The following is a 22,114-nucleotide window of genomic DNA, read 5'->3' on the forward strand; positions in this document are numbered from 1 at the left end:
AGCTTCTCCATGACCCTCTGTCCCATGGTTTCATCCTTCATGGTTTCATCCAAGGTAAATTGCCAGTCTGCTGCCACAGCTGGGGCAAGGCAATTAGAAGCCAGAAAAACTTTATAATTCCCAAGGTCTGGCTGAATCTGCAGCACCTCAGACCACATCAGATGCTGATACATTGGAATTCACAAGCATCTGATCCCAAGAAAGAAGATATCGCAGTAACCGGGCCCAACAACCACCTAAGGGGCAAACAGCACCGAAACAAATGACAGATGCAGAAGCCAAAAAAACCAATTTGGTCCTGGGCAGGACTTAGCAAGAGGCTTCACAGTCCTTGCATCTAGATTTGAAGCACAGTTCTCTTAAAATTCAGAGATCGTCTGCAATTCCTGCCCATCTTTACCAGGCAAAGTTAAATGGATAGAGAAGGGAAACAGCAAACTTGCATCTATTCACTGGAAAAGCCACGGGAGCAAAGAGCAAGCAGGTAAACATGCATCAGTAGGATGCAAAGTTTAGAACTCCTTAACAAGTGAGGCATGAAAGCAGTAACATATGTTTTTCTGCTCCATAAACCCCGGGGACTCCAGGTTTTTCCATGGCAAACAGACACCGCTCACAGATAAGAGCCCCCATAAGCACAGGCAGTCAGACAGGGCTGCTGCTTTCCCACTGCTTGGCAGACAGTGAGGAAAAGCATGGGAAATAGCCTGGGGGGATGAGAGGGGAAAGAGAAGGAAAGAAAAATCAGGAAACATGTTCAGCCACACAGTCTGAATGCTGAAAGCACTGAAAAGCGGAACCTGCTTGAGAGGCCAGTGCTTAAGCAAGGATTAAAATCTTCTGTCTTTTTGGGTACTGGGCTGGAACATTCATCTTCCAAGGGGCAAAGGCACGGCAGCCAAATCTGGCATTGCCCTGTAGCTTTTTCCCTTGGGGCCTCTTGAGCATTTCTTTCCTTTCCCCTGCACCGAGGTGTCCCCACACTACACCTAACAACACACGGGGGCCTGTGAGGCACGGGGTGTCCCCACACCGTACCTAACAACGCGGGGGCCTGTGAGGCGCTGTCGGCGAGGCGGCGCAGCGGCGGCCGCGGTATGGCCGTGGTGGGGGGACGGCCAGCTCAGGCTGTCCAAGGGGGAACGCCTCGCTCCAAGCCGAGCAAGAGCAGCGGGAGCGGGAGCACCGCAGCGCCGGGAAGCTCACGAGGCCGGGAGCGCCGCGGCGGTTTGCAACCGGCCCGGGCAGCGCGAGCGGCGGGGCCGGGGAGCGCCGCGGGACCGGCGCGGGGCTGGCGCGGGACTGGCGCGGGGAGCGGCGCGGGGCTGGCGCGGGGCGTCTCTCGCGGGCAGCGGTTATCCCAGCGGTTGTCCCAGCGGTTATCCCAGCGGTTATCCCAGCGGTTGTCCCAGCGGTTATCCCAGCGGTTGTCCCAGCGGTTATCCCAGCGGTTGTCCCAGCGGTTGTCCCAGCGGTTGTCCCAGCGGTTATCCCAGCGGTTATCCCAGCGGTTGTCCCAGCGGTTATCCCAGCGGTTGTCCCAGCGGTTGTCCCAGCGGTTATCCCAGCGGTTGTCCCAGCGGTTGTCCCAGCGGTTGTCCCAGCGGTTGTCCCAGCGGTTATCCCAGCGGTTGTCCCAGCGGTTGTCCCAGCGGTTATCCCAGCAGTTGTCCCAGCGGTTGTCCCAGCGGTTGTCCCAGCGGTTGTCCCAGCGGTTATCCCAGCGGTTGTCCCAGCGGTTGTCCCAGCGGTTGTCCCAGCGGTTATCCCAGCGGTTGTCCCAGCGGTTGTCCCAGCGGTTGTCCCAATGGTTCTCTCAGCAGCTGTCCCAGCGGTTGGCGCAGCTCCAGCACCGGCAGCAGAGTCCGTTTCACCAGATGCCTCGAGCCGAGACGACCATGAGGGGACCTCACCCCAAGAGTCTGCGGGGAGGATGGAGCCAGGCTCCTCTCGAGAAACTGGAGCACAGGTGCCGGAATGCAGGAAATTCTTCTGGCTGCCCTGGAGGACTCGACCCCTGCCCAGGTGGCTCAGACACCTTGGCACAGAGCCCAAGACCCCTGTGCCTTTTATTTAGCCCTTGGAAGAAACAATTACCAACCTTATATGAAGAATTACAAGCCACAAAAGTTTAGATAGAATGATACTGAATTTATCACAGGGTGAAAAATAGATTTTTTGGGGTTTTCAGAATGGGGGTTCAGGAGACAAGATGGAGGGATCTGGTAATGCCCAGCCTTTCTCATTCTTCTTCTTGGCCTCCATCTTCTGCTGTGATGTTGGCACTTTTAGATTGGTTTAGAGTAGAAGCTCACTGTCTAACATAGGTGATAGGTATTGGAAAGTTATTGTAAACATTGTACAGGTAGTTTTTAGTATAAAAAGACAACGCCACCTCTGAGGCAGTCAGTGTGCCTCAACCCAACCTGCTAGACAGACCTTGGCGGGTCAGAGAAAGAATTTTATAGATAAGATATAATAAACAACCTTGAGAACGGGAATAGAATAGAATAGAATAGAATAGAATAGAATAGAATAGAATAGAATAGAATAGAATAGAATAGAATAGAATAGAATAGAATAGAGTTCTGAGTCCTTCTTCGACTGCCAGGCTGGGGAAAGAGACTTTCTAATGTGTCTCAGGGTCACTCTGACCAGCTAAAGTCCTGAGACACAGGAAGATCTACCTGAGCAGAGGGAATTACTTCTTCCCTGTGCAGGAACAGGCTGCCCAGAGAGGCTGAAGAGTCTCCCAGTGGAGATACTCAAGAACCACCTGGTGCAATGTGCTCTAGGGTGACACTGCTTGAGCCGTGAGGTTGGACCAATGACCCACTGAGGTCCCGTCCATCCTGACGTGTCTTGGTTCCATGATTCTGTGGTTGCAGGTTCTTTCCAGATCTTACAAATACATTTCACTCAAGAAGAGAGTTGGGCAAAAAGAATTACATGGGCAACAGGAGTCACAGGAGGGACACGGAGATGCTCATTTCTCAGCCCCTGAGCATGGCCAGCTTCTCCTAAGAAAGTAGTGATGCCCACTCTGCCCATTCCACTGTTTCCAAGGGCTTTGGAGAGAAAGTGAACCCCATGCCAGGACTGGGAGATTCCTTGAATCTGAGCTGCGCCTCTCCAGTACCTGCAGCTCCTTAGCCTGGAGATTCCTGCCATCACTCTTTAGGGCATCACTTCCTGGCGTTTCCTCTGGGATTCTTTCACAGCATCACACCAACAGGAGCAAAGGAATAAAACCTCCTGGCAAGCTGCTGGTTGATCACCGTCGCCATGAGCTGCACACAGATCTTGCCACTAGCCAGAAAGGCCAACAAAGAGCATCCCTTAAACCTGCATTTCTACCCTGCACTCTGCCCAAGGCTCTGGATCACAGTCTAGGATCCCTTTTATTTGACTATCATCTTCCTTCAGTTCTTTTTCAGGAAATTAATTAATTTTCATTTCCTGAAACCCAGGAAATGAAACAAAAGATCAAATAAAATAAAGATAGTTGTAACCTCCCTATGAAAAAGAATATAATCTATATCCTCTCCCTTGCAGATGATAATTATAATTAATCAGTACAACCTTCTGCAGTTTCTTGATAAGCCCTGCCTGGGATCCCAGGGAGGGTGCAGCCTGGGACAAACACGTGCAAGGCATGTCTCGTGCATTGCTTATCTCTTGGCTCCTGAGGTGGAAGAACACAGCCATCAGCAGAAAGAAACCAGGGGGCTTCACATGGGAACCAACCAACACATGTGCGTGTAGAAGGGGTTAACAAGGAATTACAGCTCTGCGACTGCGGGGACAATGCTTTTCCATTCCATTTGTTGTAGCACACCTCTAACAGGCTGTGGCTGTGGCTTCCAAAGACATGGAGAGGTTTCCACCAAGGTTCATGCCCTACCTTTTGCAACATCCCACCACATTTTGAACAGACAGAAATAAACCATCCCATTTCAAATAAAGACTGCCAATGTCCTGTATCTATTACACAGGAGGACATCCCCCATCACAGAGGACATCCAGCAGGAGCTGTGCTGGGAATGGGTGGGATGTGGAATGGATGGTGTGCCCTGCCCAGCCACATGCGCCTCAGCTGTGGGTCCATGCTTTATGGCAAGATCTTCTCAGGCAACCAGTCAATATTCTGAGGTCAATTTGAGAAGCTCTTGAGGAGCTCCCATGGCTAAGAATGAGTGATGGCTAAGAATGGGTTTGGAAACACTGCTGCAGCCCCAAATTTCTAAACACACTCTTACATGGTGAAGTAAGCCTCCCTCCAAGGTGAGATCTATTCACCTTGAAACAAAACCCAACATCAGCCATGAGAATTTAGCATACAAAAGGCATCTTAATCCCTGGTTTTATTCCAGAGTGATCACCATAGAAAATAAAGCCATAAAGTTGAAACACATTTTTGCACAAGGCACATTTTTCCTCTCCCAAATCCCTTCCCCAGGACTGTTTAGAGTCTATTTCTTCAAGATACCTCTCTCAAGAGTCTCACATGATCAGAGAACAGCAGCACATCTCCTGTGAAGACAAACTGAGAGGGTTGGGGCAGTTATTGACTTTAAACTGAAAGAGGGTAAGTTTACATTAGATATTAGGAGGAAATTCTTCACTGTGAGGGTGGTGAGGCACTGGTACATATTTCTTTGAGAAGCTGTGGCTGCTCCATCCCTGGAAGTGTCCAGTGCCAGTCTGGATGGGGCCCTGAGCAACCTGATGTAGAGGAAGGTGTCCCTGCCCATGGCAGGGGGTTTGGAACAAGATCTCCTTAAGTTTCCTTTCAACCCAAACCATTTTATGATTCTATGTTTGAAGCATGTTTGTCCTCAATGTGCAGTCCCCAGAGATGGCTCATTATTCACAAGCACTTGCAGAATCCTTGTTTAATCATACGTATCATCATTAGAAATCACAGCTGCTTTTCTTCGTTTTCAAAGCACTTTGCAGGCTACATTAACAAATGTGTGCCCAGGAAATTACTGGCCAAGTTTCAGACCATTTACAATGGGTTTTATACAAATGCTTTCAGCTTCACATGGAAACAGGCAAGGGGAAATCATCATGTTTGTAAAAGGGTCTCAGAGAGCTACAATAGATTTTCCCTCTCGCCTGCTAGGAGCAAAATGAGTGTTTTGAATAAAGCTGAATAGTTGCTTAAAAAAAAAAAAAAAAGAAAATAAAAGAAAGAAAAAGAAGAGGTGGAGAAAAGTTTTTTACAAATGCCATGTCTTTGGCTGGACTCAGGCATAATCTGATCCAAGTGTTCTTGGGTACATGGGCACTTTTTCAGCATTGCAGAAATGAGCATGACAGACAGGTATCTTTGGCTCTGTTGGTGCCAGACCCCTCAGCAGAGCCTTTCCTCTGTTTTTGACCCTAATCAGCCTTCATATACCTCATACATAACCCCTTATCTTGGGTTATACAGCACTTCTTACCTCAGTCTTGCGTTCCCACCCCAAAAGGACAGAGCCTTTTGGGGAAGCCAGCACTCTGCCCATTGGCAGTCCAGGTAAGCAGAGGCAGAAAGTCTGACCCCAAAAGGGATCAGGAACAGCTACCTTCCATCTGTGATCACACAGAGACCTTCCAACCCCATCTCCAGATGGCAGCAGCAAGATGTCCACATCTGGGTGTCATTTTGCTCACTCAAAGAGCGAATCAGGAGCATTGCTGAGGTTACACCTCCCCAGGTCAAGCCTGAAAACAGAGACTCAACATGACCAGTCTGGGGTGAGATGCTGCCCCCCACACTTCAGCGTGGTCAGCAGCAGAAGGGAGGAGTTTTGTTGTCACTGTGCCTGTGGTCAGGCAGTGTCACCAGCAGCAATGTGTGCAGTGGTTCCCAGCCAGCCCCGTGCAGCACGTGGGCACAGCCCCTGGGTGGCCCACAGCTTTCCAAGAAGTCGCTCTCCCACCATTGAAAAGCCACTGTGGGGAGGCAAAAAGAAAAGTGCTTCCACGCCTCAAAGCCCGCCTGGGCGGGAGGAGGAGGAGGAATAAATCCCTCAGAAAAAAAATTAAAAAGAGCTCAGAAAGGAGGGAAATATTTCTTTGAAGATATAAATCCTACTTTGTGCATTTCAGCATGCCCTGGCTCGGGTCCCTCTCTGCTCCTGGGAATGCCTAAGTGGCTCTTTGTGCCTTACTGTAAAGGGGAGATGAGGAGATTAGGACACAATGTGGGGGACCCTCTCCAGCCCCACAGCCCCACCGAGGGCTGTGCATCACCCCAAGCTTCATCTCCAGAGGAAGACTTCATCCCTGAGCCAAGAGGGGAGAAGAAAAGAGGTTTCCAGATTGTGTACCTCTGCTCAGCAGCTCTGCAGAGCATTCTTCAGCCTGGACAAAGGACAGGGACCCTGGACAGACACTGTGCTGAAGACCCCAGTGCTGGCCCTCCCGCAGAGTGTGGGTGTTGAAGTTCCAGCCTTGGAGCAAAACACCCTGCAAGGAGGGGAGGAAAGGATGCTTTCCATGCCACCAGACAGAAGCTTATCCACTTAGTCATTGACAGTATCCCAGTGCATGAGGGCTAGCCAGCTTTTGCACCATAAGAATGTGGTGCTGCTGTTCTCAGAGAAAAATCCTTTTCAGCTAATTAAACACTGCCACAATTCTGCATAAGCCAACTCAGAAAATTCTGAACTCATTTCAGAGCAACCAGATATTCTGACACACAGATCCCCTGACCTAACCTCTGACTATGGATGCAGCAGAGCCATCACACAGAGCCTCAGTTTCCCAGTTCAGGGTTGTGCCAACAGTGCCACAAGATGAGCAGGTGAGGATTGTATGGCTCATTTAATTTTCATCCATCTGCTGGTGTGAGACATGGAGTTTGCTTAGCAAAACAAGAAGATTAGCACAGACAACCCATGGGCAGAGCCTTGATGGAACTCCTCGGGGCCAAGGACATGCAGAACAGTCAGATCTGTTGGATCAGCACCGAGCAGCACCCACATTCCAGCATCCTGGAGGAAAAATGGGATTTCTTTAGCTGAGAGCTTGGGGCGGGTGTTTTGATTCTTCCCTTGGCCTTCCTGGAGGACTGGTTAGAATCATGGAATCATTAGGATTGAAAAGTCCTCTAACATCAAGTCCAGCCATTAACCCAACACTGTCAAGCCTACCAACTAAATCATGTCCTCAAATGCTACATATACACATTTTTTTTCCAGGTGACTCTACCACTTTCCTGGCCAATCTGTTCCAATGCTTGAACACCCTTTCAGTGAAGAAATTTTTCCTTAAATCGAATCTCAACCTCCCATGGTGCAACTTGAGGCCATTTTCTCTCATCTCCTCTGTGTTGGAGTGGTCACCCTGATTGCCCAGAACAGCCAGCAAAAAGAAATGGGCACAACCCAGCTCATGCAAGGGCAGATGTCCAAATAGGCCAGATGAATGGTCTCACACACATCCAGAGTTCCAGGGCACAAGCCCAGCCTAGAACGAGAGAGCATTCATCGCTTAAACCCAGCAAGCCCTGCCAGTTCACCTTCAAGGAACTCCTGCATCCTGGCATGGAGAGCATAAGGCCACAACTGCCGGGGGGGTGTCATCCTATTGCCATACAAAGGGACAGCCACAGAAATTCTGTATATGGGGTGACATGAAGCAGTCACAGGGACCACATGCAAGGCACCAACAGGCTGATTGAGGGCATTAGTACTTAACCCTACAGTGCCTCATTTTCACAGAGGGGCCAAAAACTCACTCCCCCATCCCCCCAAACAGCATTCACCATGAGTTGCAAAGGAATATAGAACAGGCCCAGCCTGTTGGTAACAGATTGCCAACTGGCAGCAGGGAGGGAAGGAAGAGGTCACAGCAGCAAAGCACTGAGAAGAAGGCTGGAAAATCTGAGGGATGGAGAAGATAAAAGGGTTGGCGTCATTCACCTGCATTTCTTGCAAGGATTGGGTTGTGCTCAAGGAAAAACTTGTTAAAAGCTTTGCAGGGAAAGAGAGCTCTTAGGACAGAGGCACCATGACCCCACAGAACCTTTCTGATGGCTTTGAGGCATGAATCAATTAAAGCAATCACAGAGCAAAGGTTAATCAGCAGCAAGTACATCTTAAGAAGTAAGTAGTCTTTTAAAAAGCAACTGCTTTTGCCAATTCCCCCCTCCCCGTTTTCTAAAGTGTCTTTTATTTCTCCAGCTCTGGAGACCTTCCAAAGTAAGGTCAGTGGTTAAGAGCAGCTGCCGAAAGGACCAGACGGAGTCGGTGGCGGCAGCCAGGGCAGGGAGGACTGGGCCTGTGGTTGTCACAGAGGCTCAGTGCTGCAAAAGTGTCTCAGGGGCTGAAAACCTTCCAGGGCCTTCCAGCCTAACTGGAGCAGATGGAAGCTGGAGAAACTGCTTACAGTTCCATTGGAGAACAGAGGAAAAGAAGCAGGAGCATAAGGCAGGGACTGACTCTAAAGCCCTTCTGCACAAGCAGTGAGACTCCAGTCTGAGACTCCAGCAGGCCTACAGCAATGCTTTGAGATGCTCCTGGACCCTACCCTGCTTGCAGACATGTGCTTCTTTCTTCTTGCACCCAAAACTGGAGCTGACGTCAAAGCAGCCCCCCCAGGCAGCAGCACAGCCTCATTCACACATGTGCTCATTCCCCAGCCCTGCCCTTTTTCCCTGCCTGCTGCTATTCTCATGCTCCCTGCTGCTATTATAGCACACCACCACCACGGCTGACCTCTCACCCTGCCACCTTTCCTTGCAAGCGTCCATGAAGGAAAAGAGCTGGCACACTGTGGTGGCCCCAAGAGCTTCCCTTGGCACCAGAGCAGCAAGGATGAGTCCCAGGACAGGGTTCTTCATCTCTCTCTTGCTGCAGCACCGTGTGCACTCACATAGGCTACAACTGCTCAGCCACCAAAAGGACCTGGGCCATGAGCATGGAGAGTCATCCTGACCCTGACTGCAGGTTTTCATTGTGCTTAACACAACATCTTCCCTGGAGACACCAGAAGACTGGCAAACCAAACAGTGACAGGAGAAAATTATCAATATGAGACCAGGACATAGGCATGCTCATAAAATCAATGTATCACAGAATGGCTTGGGTTGAAAGGGACCTTCAAGATCAGCTGGTTCCAACCCTCTGCCATGGGCAGGGACATCTCACTGTTCAAGCCTCTGAAATGTCACTGTTTCTACTTTCCTCCTCTTTTTCTAGAGAGAGCAAGAAATACAGCAAATGCCAGTGTCCTGCTGGTGGGGAGAATAACAGGGAACACGACCTCTGTTGACTGGGATTTCATAAAATGCCAAGCCCTCGGCCACCAAAAAGCAGCCAGCTGTGAGTCCTGCCTGAATGCTGCTGGGAGAGCAGTGCCCAGCCCATGAAGAACAGGATGAGGACAGGATGCTGAGGAGAGGAGCACCTGCAGGCTGGATGCTCAGCTCCCTCACACCCTGTGTCTGAGGCTGGAGCAGAGGGCGCAGTGTGGAGCCAAGCCTGTGCCCCCTCAGGGCTCATCCTGCCATGGAGGCACGGCCCAGGGTGCATCACAGGTCCTGAATCCAAGCTGCTCTCCCCACTCCAGCTCCTTTCTTTCCCTTCAGTGAGATCTGTAACACAAAGGATCCTCTCCCACCTTTTATGCTCTCTGCTCACCTAAAACACAGCCCAAGACCCTTGTTAGCTGCACATCACAGAGGGCTCTGGGGCAGTTCTACAGGCCAGCACACAGCAGCTCACTCCAGGATGGGGCACAGACCTCTTCCTATGAGATATTCTTGGGCATGGCGTCAGGTCTGGACCAAAGCCAGGCTGTTGCTGCACATGTGCATGGTCCTGCAGGGAATGACCACTGCAGAGCTCCCTGCAGCCTGTCCCCCATGGAAAGCCACCAGGCTGGGGCTTTGCCAATGGGCAGGATCTGCTCCACACTGGAGCACATGGGTCTCAGCTGGTAAGAGTCGCTTCTCAAAGTGTCTGCACACAACCAGAAAGGTTTGCCTGAAGGAGGGCCTCTGGGTTTGCAAAGAAAGGAAGGTCATACTGTCAAAGGGCCACAAACTTCTGGGGAAAAAACAAACAAAAACCCAACTTTCTCTTTTATTTTAGCTGATACTTTATCACACTAAGCAGAACTGCTTGGTAACAACCTGCACAGAGGTACATTGTGAGCTGCAGGCATTCTCACAAAAAAGCTGACACAACTAAACTTAAAGAACGGTGTTTCCATCACCAGAAATGATACATCAAGACACCATTTGCTCACCTCCTTGGTCCAACGTCATGGCGAAAGGAAGTCCCAGGACTGGTCATGACAACAAGCTTTGTGTTTGTATTCTCTGCAAGGATTTCAAGTTGCCCTGAAAATCTTGCACAACTTTTAGACATTTCAGTAGTAAAGTTATAAAGAAAGTGGCAGCTTTGTCTCCCTTCGCATTGAGAACAATTTTTAATTAAAATCCAGCTGGTCTCATGGTATATTATGCCTGTCCTTCCTGTTAAATGCAGCTTAAAATCTTTAAGGAAAAATCTGTAGGAAATTATTTCTGTTCTCTCTTGTCCTTCCACCTGGTATCATCTCTCAGAACTTATCAGGGGAGATGCTGCATTATCAGGTCAGGATTCCCAGAGAAAGTGTGGAAGTGAAGGTGATGTACATCATGCATTGGACCTCCAGCTAATCCAAGTTTGCACTTTGCAACTGAAAGTTGTCCCTGTGCCAGTCCCCAGGTTCACACCTGCTCGGTGCCTGATGCTGAATTAAAATTCACTCTTTCTTAGGAGTGAGAATTCCTCTGTTTCACTGCTAATTGCGGTTATGCCTACAAATAATGTGGCAGCGTTCAGACAACAGCAGCAGCCTAAAGCCAGGGTCAAATCGTGTTTCAGCTGCAAACCGAGCTGCTCTCCAACAGTTGCCCATCAGAGCTCCCGGGGTGACTGCAGCATCTGGGCAGATGGCAGACCGTAGTGCTGCTTCCAGCTTTTCTAACCAAGTCGTGATTATTTACAGCTGTTCCCAGATGTTCCCCTTTCACGGGTTATTTGTTCCTGAGTCAAGCTCCCCGTTCACACGCTAGGCAAGCTCAGGGGAAGAAAGAGAGAGGCTCCTTTCTCCCTTTTACTATGGAAACAGCCCTTTATCCCAAGGACTGCCAATGCTCAGCCGCGGTTTCCCTCCCACACTGCCCCGGCCACAGCGACCCCAGGAGCCGCTCCCGCCTCATCCCGGCCCCGCTCATCCGCTCAACAGGTCACAGCCCGCTCATCCCGGGAGAAGCGGCACTGCTGGGCACCTTTCCCTCCTCCCCAGCGAGCCCCCAGCTCACAGATCGCTCCCTTGCCTCCCCTTTGCTCTCCTTTCTCCCTGTCCCCCGGCTCTCCGGGCTCCGTTTCTCTCCCCAGCCCGGGCGGGAGCCGGGTCAATCTCCCGCTGCCGCATCCCAACCAACGCACTCAAACATCCACAGGCAACAAAGGAAAAGTGACAAAAGCCTCGCCAGCTCGGTGCTAACTCTCAGGGCAAGCAGGGGAGAGGGGGCAGGGGCGCAGTTCGGCGTCAGGAGCATCCCGGGAGCCGGGAGGGAGGGAGGGAGGCGGTGACTCACCGCGCCGGGAGCGCACGGACGGCGATTGCTGCTCTGCGGCTGCCGCGTCCCCTGCCCGTGACACGCCGGGACGCCAATGGTGGCACCGCTCTGTGACACCCGCTATTAGAGAGGCTGCTGGAGCCGTCCCTCCCACGGGAGGAGGGGCCAGGACAGGCTCAATAAATTCACTCCCCACGGCTAGAGAAATTAAAATCTCGCCGTGGGACGCAGACAGCTGCTCGTGGCACGGCTCTGGGAGACACCCGGGACTTGGGGACAAACCTGGGATTGATTCATTTACCCCTTGCCCACCCAGAATAGGAGAGGTTGGTGTTCACATCCCACCTTGGCAGAATTGAGTGCCAAAAGGATGGGGTTTGAGGAAATATCCCAGAGGAGATCTGGGAAAGATGTGTCATCGCTGACCCTCAGAATTAAAACTCCTGAACGTCCTCCATGAAAATATTTCCCACAACTGTAAGCTACAGGCAGGAATCCACTGCACCAGATTTCTGAGCAACCCTGAGTGCAAAACTGCTTATTTTACTTGGGGTTTTGCATGGTTTTGGGCTTTAATATCTAAATCCTATTAGAGTTATAACTTCCTTTGAAGGGGGAGGAGAGGGGACAGCAGGTACAACAAAAGCAGGTTGGATTTTGTAACCTCCAATGCACCCTGGGCTTTCAGAGAGGCAAAATCCCATAATAAAGTTTCTCAGGATAGAAAGCTGCACAACATCATGCAGCTCCCCCTGCTCCATAAAAGCTCTTCACTGCAATAGAAGCTAAACAAACATCCCCTCCAGCCCTGGAGAGCTCTCTGAATCACCACTGGTGCCATTTTTCCATCCCCGTGGTTTCTCACTTTGGGATTTTTCTTGTTAAAGACAGATCAGGAGGTCCCTCAAAAGCAAATTCAGCAAACTGCCCTTGGAAACAGAGCAGGAATGGGCAGAAGGAATGGTCCAGCCCTTTTTGTGCAGTGCACTTGGCAAAGAGAAACTTTTCAATAGAGGGTGAGCTGTAGAGGTGACAGCCTGGTTCACTCCGAAACTTAACGATGAGCAGAAGGCATAGAAGAGCTCCACTTTGAAATCTTTCCTTAGCTAATCTTTCCTTAGCACTTGGTCCTAAAATAACATCACTCTTCCTGTGGAACTGGGAGAATTGGAATCAGATAAATGCAAGACGTGAAGGTAGAAGCAGCTGGTTCTATTGCTGGTGGTTCTCCAACTAACACTTGGCTGTCTGGAGCAAAAATGCATGGAGCTGTGTGGGAGCCTCCAGAAAAATTAGTTGCTTTGTGGTCTAATTCCTGGAAATGTGATAAATAGGGCAGGAGAGGGTGAGATTTAGAAGACTGGTAGCACTAATGAGATTTAGGAAGCAGCAGCTTTTCCAGGAGCCCTGCAGTTTTAATCTTCCGAGTTGATCCACTGGATTTTTCTCCTTACGTATTTGGGCCATGCTGAGCCCAGCTTTGTCACGGGGCCACACTGGAGTCCTGAAGGTCCAAGACAAGGGGAAGCATGGCATGGGGGTGGCTGGAAGGCAGAAGGAGTAGTGGAAAGCACAGAGAGCCAGAGCATTTTGCTCTGCCTTTGAAGACAGTAGTAGGGTCAGAAACTCCCCAGAATAAGTTCTGAAGGGCCTTCACCATCACCCCTATTCAGGCTGCCATTCTTCCAGCTGCTGCATCCTCACAGTGTGGATGAACCCAAGGGTTACATGGAGATAAACGGACAGGGTTGAGCAACATCATCAGCCCAAAAAAACTCTTCAGTGGAGATAAGAGTCTGAAAAATTAAAAAGCTTATTAAAAGCTCTACCATAGTCTTACCTCCTAAAAGCAAAAAAAAACCCCAAATATCTCTGTTCTCTGCCCTAAAATATTCCTGTGGTTTTGCTTTCTTCTGGGCATACACATGCAAAGCATTCAGCATCAGTTTGCTCCCCAAACCCCTGGCAAAGGACTGATCAGCTGGGCAGACGCTGCTCCGGCTTCAGTATTTCAGCTCAGAGTTCACCAGCTTATCTCAAGCACAAAATCCTCACGCAGCATTCCAGTCAATGTCCTAGACCTGCCAGAAACTGGGAATAAAGGATCTGCTGGGGCCCTGCCACCAGCAAGCCCAGCCTTGGAGATTATGAGTCCATAAAGGAAATATCTGCAAAGGAACTGGTGCTGTACAAACCCTTTCCAAGGGGAGAGCAGGGCAGGTCAGCCTTGAACCCAGTGAGTTGTTCCTCTGTTTGTGTCAGGAGAAGATAAACCCAGGGCAAAAATGGCACAAACAGGGAGTGGGGATGGTGTCCCTGCCCAGCTGCCAGCCGCATCATGGAGGATTTTGCTGGGAAATGAACAAATGTTCACACCCTCCTACCCTAGGTCCTCTCACAACTCACTGCCTTGGCAGCACGAGGGGCCGGTGTGTGTCCCCATCATGTCCCCCATCCCACTCAGCACACTGGCCCAAGGAACAGATCAACTTTCAGAGCAGGGACTCATGCAGGTAACAATGTCCCCACGAGACCTGTGATAGAAATGGCACAGTTTATGGCAGTTCCAGGAAAGATACGGGAGGTGGGGGGAGAAGGAAGTGACCTGAACTGATCCAGGCTTCAGACCCACAGTCAGGGAAGAGCAGCATCTGCTTTTTCCACAAGTAGTATCCCACCAAAAAGCAGAAATGTCCGTCCCGAGAGGCACACAGGATGGGCTGAGGGGGAAGAAAGGGACCCTGGCCAGCTCCAAGCCCCATCACAAGAGAGCAGAGGCTCCTCCAGCCCCTCAATGCACAGCATGTCCAAGAATAAAGATGTTCACAGTCAGTTTCACATCAAGCCCCAGGGATGAGGCTGCAGGGGAAGGGGCAGGTTGGGAGGTCCTCTTGCCATCTCCCAGCCTGAACCACAGCTCCAACACAAAAGAAACAAGAGAGCACCAGCTGCCCCCAAAGTGTTGGTGTGGGGAGACACAGGGTAAAGTAGAGGTACTGTGAAAATGGGGAGCAGCAGGTTTTGAGGGATGCTGGCAAGCCTGCATGGAAACCTGGGCCTGGCCCTGCTTCTGGGACATGCCCTTCACTAACACTTCTCAGGCTGCTTGGGTTGATCAGAGTTGTTTCCAAATGCTCTTGCTCCCAAGAAATGCTGCTGTCCCTTCTCAAGCACAGCAGTGGCTGTGAATAATGGTGCAGAGTCCAACCAGTTGAGCCCAAGACATGGCAGTTCCTTCTGGAGTGTGCAACCCACCTGATAAATAATATATATTTATAATTATATAATATATAATTATATAATATATATATTATAATTATATAATATATAATTATATATAATATAAAATATAAATTCAGCCGAAATATAAACTCAGAAAATCACCTCGTGCATGCCAAAATGCCAGGCAAGTCCTCCAAAGTCCTGGGGTTCAACAAGGGGCTCTGAGCATTGTTTCTGGGAAAGCCACATCCCTCAGGTGGGCAGGAAGGGACATCAGGCAGATTCTCCAAGAGCCTGGCTGTGGGGAATCAGCCCCCAGCAGAAATACAGGCTGTGTTGAGTGGATGGAGGCAGCTTTTACATTGTCCTCAAAGCAGCTGGTGGGGACAAAGTCTGCCTGTCACAGTTGTGGCTGCAGCAGCTCTGCTGCCCGCTCTCCCACAGCAGGGCTGGCTGCTGCTGGAGCTGGTGCAGCCTTGGCTAGGGGGAGAAAGGGACAGCCCTCACTCTTGTTCCATGGTTTGTGGCTGTTCTTTAAGAAACAGCATCATTTTGTCCAGAAATCAGGGGATTGCAGCACACCCAGGAGGATACAGCTTCAGGTACCCTGAGAGGCCAAGGGACTTGCAGAGGGGAAAATCACGCAAGGACCAATGGGGAAGAGCAGGGTGTGATAAAACATCCCTTGGCCAAATTTTTCTGTGTCCAAGAAGTGTAAATGGCAAATGGTGAGGGAGGATCGTGACAGACCTCAGGAGTGTCAAAGAAACAAAACAAAACTTTAGAATTTTGTTTCTCGAGCACACAGGCAGCACACACAGTTCTGTGCTGCCTCCTGCTCCTCTTTGGTCAGTGCACCTGGAGGTCTGTGTTGCCCCTGCCCCTCGAGAGGGATGCGGACATCCTGCTGCTCCTCAGTGGGGATCTTGCAGCAAGGTCCCCCACCCTCCCAGAGTAATAAAACACCCTTCAGGGAACTGAGCAGTCAAAGAGTTTTGTGCGCAGTCAGAGTTGCTGTCCCATTTTGGACTAGCAAAGGTGGTTCCCACCACTCAGGCTCTTAAAACTGTGACACTTGTCACCACCAGGATAAGTCCAGAGAACTACTGGGTGCTTCTTACCCTTCACATGGTGGATGGCACAGGCAGGGAGACACAGGCTGGCCAGTGGGACCCACCATCAATGAGCCCTCCCTTGCCCAGCACACCAGTGCCAATGGTGACATTGCCCAAAGCTCCTGCAGCCACTTGGGAGCACCCAACCCACTGTCCCTGTGCAAGGGGACAGCTGAGCTGGCTGATGCCCGCTCTGGGGACACCGCCATCTTTCTGTGCCCCAGCATTACCACTGACCTCAGGCTGGTCCTTCCTGAGCTGGGACCTACCTGGTGGATTCTTCGTGGTGCAAAAGAGACGGGACAATTTACAGTGTCCCTGGGTTGGGCTTTAGAGTGACCACAAAACACAAAGGCCTTGAGAGAGAAGTGGGATTAGTGGCTGATGTGGTTAGAAAATGTGACAAATAGAAAAGCAGTGGATGCTTCTCATCGAGGGACTCACTGCTCAGGCAGCCATGGGGCTGGGGAATGAAAAGGAGGGGGACTGAGGGAACAGTTTGCTCCTCAGTTCACTGCCCCCCGTGCCAGTTGAAGCTCACTTCCCTGTACACCTTTGAGCATTTCAGCTCTCCACTGGTGAGAAGAGAGAGGGCTCTTACCTGCCCACTGCCCTCCAGGGCATGATCCAGGCACACCTGAGCCCTGGACACCATTTCAGCTGCACACACGGACAGCAGGACCGTGACCTTGACCACCACAAGAGCTGTAGCCCCAAATTTATGCAGATTAGTGGTTTTAGGGTGCAGGGTGTGGGATGAGGGATGAGCCGGGGCTCACTTCACCCTGGCTGCGTCCACAGGGGAGGAGCCTCTGCCCAGCAGCTCTCAACCCTGCCAGCCTTTGTGGCACGGTGCCCCTTCTCCTTTAGCAGGCTTAACCAGTCTGTCAGGGCAGGCTGGCCAGCAGAAAGTCCCACCAGCCCTGGGGGAAGCACAAGGGTGTGGGTGAGCATTAGGGACCCGTGCTGGGATGGGAGCAGAGGGCTCACACATAACCCACGGCCTGGGGGAACACGTTTGCCTTACAAGGCTGCTGCAACTTAAAAATGTGAGAGGAACAAAGCTGGAGATGGGGTGATCACAAGGGAACAGACAGCAGGGCACCAGATTCTACGTCAGGATGATCTCCTTATCCATGCCTGTGTGCGCCGGCTGCCTTCAGCGTGCATCCTCCAAAAGAAACACAAAAAGTTCCTTTTTACATTGCTCACAGAAAAGGAGCACGAAAGGAAAGGATTTTCGGTGCAGCTGCCGGGAGAGGGCATCACAGCCCCAGGAATGAGAAGGATCAGGCAAGCCTAGCCAGCTCCCTGCTTACCCTGTTCGAGCTACAGATCCTCCTCAGAAATGAACTTGAGAACCAAAACTTGGAAGTCTTCCTGGTGCTGCTAGGAAATGAGGGGACCCAGTCAAAGCTGCCCTGCTCGAGGAGCTGCAGTGTTCCTGCAGCATGAGATAAAGAACACCTCTGTGGGACCTGCCAGTGTATTCCTTCTCCCACCACTTATTCCCCTCTGTCACTCCTAAATAAATTAATATCATGCAGTTACACAGAGAATAACTGCTCCCACTAGGATTGAGCTGCCAGTTTGCTGTGTCTGGCTCAGACCCCTCAGAAGCTGTGTTTTCTCCAAAGCTTTTTGGTGTCTTTCCTCCCCTGCTCCCCCTCCATAGAGCAGCTGATCTAATGCAAGGTGTCATCACCTTGTGTCCATCTCCAGAATTATTTATCTGACTCCCCAACTATTAAGCTATGAAATAAGCCTTCAATAATTATTTGCTTTTAAATTTGATTATGAATTTACCTTTAAGAAAAACTCCCTTGGGCTCTGAAGAGTCTTCAGACAAGTTATACTTCACTGAAATCAACATCAACCATTTCCTAAAGCCTTGCCATCTTTCATTGTCCAACATTTGCCATCCCCCATCCACTGCTGGGCAACTCAACCAAGTTAGTCTCAAGAGAAGCAGCTTCCAAGAAAGAAAGTTCTCCCCAGAAATCATGGGCAATGGTAGCTGGTTAGAACACACTATGCCCCCTCCATGGGGTAGGGGGTAGAGCTACCAGAACACCAATCCAGTAGTATTTTTAGGAACACTTTTTGGGGACTTACATTACCATAAGCAAAGTTTGCCTGGTCCCCTCCTTTGTGAAGCATTTGAGGAAGAGTGGTTGTTCAGCCTGGATAAGAGAAGATCCTGTGGAGACCTTAGAGCACCTTCTGGTACCTAAAGGGGCTATAGGAGAGCTGGAGAGGGACTTTGGTCAAGGGCATGCAGTGACAGGGCAATGGGAAATGGCTTCAAAATAAAAGAGAGAAGTTTTAGATTGGATATTAGGAAGAAATTCTTCACTGTGAGGGTGGTGAGACACTGGCACAGATTGTCCAGTGAAGCTGTGGATGTCCAATGCTGGAAGTGTTCTAGGCCAGGTTGGATGAGGCTTTGAGTAACCTGGGTCTAGTGAAAGGTGTCCCTGTCCATGGCAGGGGGGTTGGAATTAAAGGATCTTTCAGGTCGTTCCACCCAAGCCATTCTATGATTCTATGAAGGGGAGGTGGTGTTGGTCCAGTCAGGTTTCTTTTCTCTAATGGGACAAGGACATCCAACACGGGATGCTACCACATCATGGCAAAGAGAATCACCCCAAATCCCTGCCAGCAGAGCTGCAGCATTCCTCTTGCTCAAATGGTGAGCCCCCTATCTTTGTAAAACACAACTTGATGGGTGTCTCCTCTGGCTTTCCTGAAAAAGACCTGGAAAAGCAATGGATGGAAAGCAGTATAAAGCTCCAGCATCTGTTCTAGGCAGAGGGGATTTTATGGAGTCACATTGATTTCCTTGTTCTAGTTGGTAAAGTCCCCCATTCAAGGTGTTCCCTTGTCTCTCAGTGACTTCTCTAAAACCTGGCTCAGCACCAAGCTGACTCACAGGAGCTTGTCAGAGCTTCTCACTGCTCCTCACCCCCACATTCCACAGGTGCTGACCTCAGAAACCTCTCAGCACCAGGCTGGGCTTCTCAGAGTAAAACATCCAGGTCAGATGATACCCAGGCAGTATGATGAACTTCTATTCTTTGCATCAGCCTTATCGCACCAAGCCTAAAAGAAAAAGTGATTCTGCAAGGTGGGTGCACTTACCCATCTCAAAACCACCCAATTTCCTCCGCCATACCAGGAGTCTCAGACACCAAACTTCATCTGCAGAGAAAACAAACTTCCTTCTTTTCTTGTTTGAGCTGTGGTCTAGATCCTGCTTCCAGACTGCTTTCCAGAATATTAACTGTGTCCAAACAAGTTAAAATAAGTGGTGAAACTCACACTTGCTGCAACAGCTTTTAGTGTAGTCACTTTGCTCAATCAAACAAGACCTGATTAATCTAAAATAGGTCAGAGAAACACAACCCCTCCTTCAAGCACCCCCATTCATTCCTACTATCACTGCAAGGATCATTGAAACAGCAAGTCAAGCGGAACCAAATAATTAATCAAGGTTTCAATTTTTATTTTTAAAATGGCTGAGCTGACCTGGCACATTAACAAACCCAGCAGTACAGTACAGGAGTTATGCCAAGGCAGCATGGGGAGAAGTACATGACCCAGCAGATTTTAAAACTGCAACAACTTCTGTATTTCCAGGTGGGACACAACACAAAGACATCTACCAACAGCAGAGAGCTGCAGTCAGAAGTCAGTAGGAGCAGAGCAAAAAGCCTTCTTTACAAACACGAGGCCGAAGCTGGGTGGCTGCTGACATGATCCCAAAGCAGAGCTGATCTCAAAAGGACAAGACACTGATGCTGCAAGGCAGGAGGGAACAAGCTACTTGTCACCCACAGAAGCCGGTTAAATTTGTTTCTGCTGTTTCACACATTCAGGAAATCTGGCTTCTCTCTTCAGTTCCCTGGCACATCAAGGCCATCTCCTCTGTTCTAGCTCCACTTTTCCTTTTCAGCTGAATTTTGTCATTTTTTGTGAACCTCCTGGATTAGCTCCAGCTCTTAAGCACAAGCTGTGACTCAGAGCCATACTGCTGCTCCACACTCCACTTTCAGCACCTTTTCGCTTCTCAGGCTCCTTTCTGCTCTCCTCCTTCAGAGACGATGCTGCCTTGAGATGCAGCAGGCTGCTGTGGCACTCCCTGAATTTCCTCAGCAAGTGTGTAATTGGAATTTTAATGGTTCATCCCACCCTTTGGACCAACTCTGTGTCTTTCCCACCACTCACTGTAGGCTCCACTCTGGCAGCAAGTTTCTGTCCAGCTCCCATCTGCATTGCAGTTTTGTTGCTGTTGGCCATTCCCTGTCAAAGCTGGCAGCTGCTTCTCTAAGGTCCCACCTTTGCCACAGTGAGTTATCTTTAGCAACAAACTATGAGATCCTACAGCATTCATTATACATATGCTCCATCCACTTGGGCTTATGACCCCAAAATACAGGCTCTCCATTACAGCTGAAATAAGAAGCCATTAGAAAGTCTTGCTGTGTTATGGGGGAAAGACAAGCAGATAATCATTTCACCTTCAGCAATTTTAACACTGACGATGTCATTCACCAGACAAATGGACTATGCTCTTAATTAGGAGTGGGCTTCAAACAAGTATTATTCTTAGAAACGGGTCAGAACCAATTTTGCTGTCAGCCAAGAAGGGTGAGTTTGTTCTAAGAAAGCAAGCACCTACTACAGACCATTGCAATCCTTTCTTGCAGAGTCCTCTGCTGCAGACGTGCCCTACTTACACCGACCTGCAGCATTTTGAGACAGATGGATCAGGATACTAACAGACATCTCAGCTAAGCTAAGAAGAGACAGACTTTTATACTGCTCACAATCCTAACCAGGCAACATTCTCAGCACTTTTTCAAAACCAAAAGGGGCATCAAGTTGGCAACAAAACACTGCAGCAACTCCAGCTGCTTTGCAAAACAGTGGTGTCGATGTGGTGTCTACCCGCCAAACCTCTTCTCAAGCCTTTGCCAGATTGTTTAAGTCAAGCAAATGTCTCCATGGAAACCTCCTTTCTCAAGGAGCCTCCTTTGCTGGAGAAATCCCTGCACCCCTTTTGTTTAAAAGAGGAAGGCAGTTTGGTAGGAGCATAATGCCTGCCTAGAGAAGTGCCTGTAGCAACGAATCAGTCAGATTTATGCTCCTTAAAAACACATCCATTCAATGAAGACATTTCAGGGATGGCTAAAGGTGTGCCCCTGCTGCTGCAACCAGCTAGTTCTGCTGTGCCCTCCACCCCTGTCCTGGCTCTTCCCTCTCAGCCTCACAGAATATCCTGAGTTAGAAGGGATCCACAAGGATCACTGAGTCCAACTCCTGGCCCTGAGCAGGACAACTCCAAGAATCACACCATGTGCCTGAGAGTGTTGTCCAAATAACCTGCCCTCTTCCCACGTAGTCTCCATACCCCCCTCACACACAAACTCTTGGACACAAGTCAAATTGTTTGTTTAAAAAATCTTTTAAAAACCCTAATAGCTAAACTAATACAAAGAATCAATACCCATTCTTGAAACATAGGAAAAGTCTTAATGACGATACCAATTGATACTCAAATAAGACAACTCTCTGTGTTTAAGAAAAGAACATGAGTTTTATCCTTTCCCTCCACGAAGCCTGTAGGATATGAAATTATTTCTGGTATAAGATTGCTTGAGATTCCCAAAAAGGAAATCAGCTTTCTGGAAGGACAGTCAAAACAACTGAATATTTCATGTTCTAATATGGAAGAGAGAACTTTAATATTAGGCAAATTAATAATTAAGAGCTGTGATTAAAAATGGTTTCAACTCTAGAATAAAAGAGAGCTGGGGGGGGAAAAAGGCACCAAGAAGCTGTCAAGTTGTAGTCACTTTCAAGTAACAAGATATTCTCTGAAAATAAGCCCTGGAGATTAAATTTTAAGTTAGAAAGTCACTATTTAAGAGCCCTCTCTAGACAAGAGTGTGCTGCAGACAGAAAGGGCTCTTCAAGAGCTAGCAGAGGTGCTGGTGCTGGGCCTCTCACACATGAAAGGAGAGGGGAGGAAAGGATGCATTTCAGAACAACTAGAACAAAATAAACCCATTCTCTTAAGATTAGGCTAACTACAATTTTTTTTAAAAAGATTTTAAAATATTTTCTGAGAGCATAAAACCAGGATGTGTCTGGTAACTAGAAACTAGGTCCAGGCACACTGTAGCAATCGTCTTTTTTTCCCACT

This window comes from Ammospiza nelsoni, chromosome 2 (assembly GCF_027579445.1).
Source record: "Ammospiza nelsoni isolate bAmmNel1 chromosome 2, bAmmNel1.pri, whole genome shotgun sequence".
NCBI classification, from domain to species: domain Eukaryota; kingdom Metazoa; phylum Chordata; class Aves; order Passeriformes; family Passerellidae; genus Ammospiza; species Ammospiza nelsoni.